General features: G+C 34.9%; 1 long non-coding RNA gene across 1 annotated transcript in view; it reads left to right on the forward strand.

The window, feature by feature from the left end:
* Nucleotides 1-1,939: 1,939 nt before the first annotated feature.
* Nucleotides 1,940-2,705, forward strand: part of LOC106938056 (uncharacterized) — a 4,151-nt gene continuing 3,385 nt past the window's right edge. Inside the window, exons 1-2 of the long non-coding RNA XR_001422523.1 lie at nt 1,940-2,228; nt 2,313-2,396. This is a non-coding gene — a long non-coding RNA (uncharacterized LOC106938056). The remainder of the gene's footprint in view (nt 2,229-2,312; nt 2,397-2,705) is intronic.

Raw genomic sequence — 2,705 nt, forward strand, 5'->3', positions numbered from 1 at the left:
CCTGCTAAAGAGCCCCCTGGTGGTTGAAGAAAAATCCACAGAAAAGCCGCACCAGGTTATAGGCCACATTGTTCAAAGCTTAGGAAAAAAAGTAGCGGCTTATAGTCTGGAAAATACGGTGGGTGAAATTGGATAATTTCCACGGCACACTAGCACATTGGTTGAAAAACACTGGTTTAGAGAGTCAGTCTTTTCCCGACTTTGGTCACTTAATTCTGACAAATAAAAGTCAGTCACCAAACACGGTTTTCTATCACATTCTGTGTATTTAGAATTGTTTTATTGCCAATACAAGAAGATGGAAGCTGGCTGATAGCAGGGGACAAAAAAGTAGACTTCCTGAAAAGATGAGAGACAGCTTTCTAGAAAATTCTGATCTTATGTAAAATATGACAGATTACTGGATAAAATAAATTTCCATGACAACCATTTGATGACATTATTTGCCAAAATTATGAGGGGGGAACCATATATTTCAGCTGCATGAGATAATCTGTTCCCCTCCTCAACGCTCTTTGGAGGGAGGACAGGTTATTTCAGGCAGCTAAAATATTTGGTTCCCCCCTCATAAGTTTGGCAAATAAGTAAATGTTACCAAATTCACAGAATTTGCTGCTGATGATGAGATTAATAAACACAGTTAAAGACGTGCTGGTAAATTAATTAGCTCCCATGTTATAAAGGGGGAACAAATTATTTCAAGAAGCTAAAATAATTGGTCCCCAGACTCTGTGTATCCACAATGATCGCTGCTGCTTTCTTCATCTACTGCACTAGATGGGTTAAATGTTATTACTCTTTGTTATATTAAAATTTTTTTAGAAGGGATGTTAGTACTGATTTTAAATGGTTCAGTGTAGCTGAGAGTTTTTGCTGTGTAGCCAGTTTTGCAGATTAACTTTTTCTGCTTCTTCTCATTTCATTTCAGCAAGTGTTCTGCAGTTGAACTCAAATGTTTCTACAATTTTCAGCAGTAACATTCAGCACTAACACTACATTTTTACAGGAAAGGTAAATGTTTTACTTACTTTCTAAGACAGTAAACATATATCTATGTGTAGAGGTTAAATTGGTTAGAAACATGGTAAACTGTAATAGAAGACAGCTGAAGCAGTAAAGAGAAAAATATAATGAAGACAAGACACAGTAAATTACTGAAGAAAATAATCAAACAGTTTCTACAATCAAGAAAAATCAATGCATGAAAATTAGTTTTTAGGACAAACACACTGAAGATCAGTTTATACCCAGTAGTCATAAGGACTATAAAATGCAACTACTACAATTTATCACTCAATTTTGTTATAATCCATGTCATTTTATTGAATGGTTTATATTATAACAATACAGTTTGTCATTATTTTTGCTACAGAATATGCCAGAAAAAAACAATGCATCAAAAAAAGTTTCACATCTCTAGGTGTCCAAATGTGAAGATCCAAATGATCACGTCTAACAAATACAACAATTTCTCAGCTTTATAGACATGAAATCCCTCCAGTCTTTAATTCTAGTTTTTAACCAAATCAATTTTATAGTGAACCTCAACATAGGACACACATTGAATCAATCAAATTTTATTTGTATAGCACATTTCAGCATGAAGGCATTTCAAAGTGCTTTACATCATTACAAACACAAAAACAGTCATGCAACATAGAATCAATAATCAAACAGTCATTCTTAAGAATAGAGAAAAAATGGGTTTAAATTTTTAAAATCAGATTAATCCTCTGAGAATTTTCTCTGAAAAGAAACTGGAGAACTTGTTGCAGGCGGATTGAAATTCAGATAGTAACATCATAGGAAGGTGACATTTCTACAGCTTTTCATCTGTGTGATGCCTCATATGGCGAGTTAAATGAATTTTTTGATGAAAACTTTTTCCACAGGTCACACATGAAAACGGCTTTTCACCAGTGTGAATCCTCATGTGACAAGTTAAATGCTGTTTTCTACTAAAACTTTTTCCACAATTCACACATGTAAACATATTTTCACCAGCGTGAATCATCAGGTGTTGAGTTAAACTAACTTTCTGACGAAAACTTTTTCCACAGTTCCCACATGAAAATGGCTTTTCACCAGTGTGAATCATCATGTGCCGAGTTAAATGCTGTTTGTGAATAAAACTTTTTCCACAGGTCACACATGAAAACGGCTTCCCAACAGTGTGAATTATCATATGCTGAGTTAAACTAACTTTCTGACAAAAACTTTTTCCACAGGTCCCACATGAAAACGGTTTTTCACCAGTGTGAATCATCATGTGCTCAGTTAAAAATTGATTTAGACGAAAACTTTTTCCACAGGTCACACATGAAAATGGCTTTTCACCAGTGTGAATCATCATGTGTTCAGTTAAAAATTGATTTAGACGAAAACTTTTTCCACAGGTCACACATGAAAACGGTTTTTCACTGTTGTGAATCTTCATGTGCCGAGTTAAATGCTGTTTTTGAATAAAACTTTTTCCACAGTTCCCACATGAAAACGGCTTTTCACCAGTGTGAATCATCATGTGCCGAGTTAAATGCTGTTTTTGAATAAAACTTTTTCCACAGGTTACACATGAAAACGGCTTTTCACCTGTGTGAATCATCATGTGCTGAGTTAAACTTCGTTTGTGACTAAAACTTTTTCCACAGTTCCCACATGAAAACGGCTTTTCACCAGTGTGAATCATCATGTGCCGAGTTAAATAG

Source organism: Poecilia latipinna, unplaced genomic scaffold (assembly GCF_001443285.1).
Source record: "Poecilia latipinna isolate Pla-1442-1.1 unplaced genomic scaffold, P_latipinna-1.0 Scaffold2498, whole genome shotgun sequence".
NCBI lineage: Eukaryota > Metazoa > Chordata > Actinopteri > Cyprinodontiformes > Poeciliidae > Poecilia > Poecilia latipinna.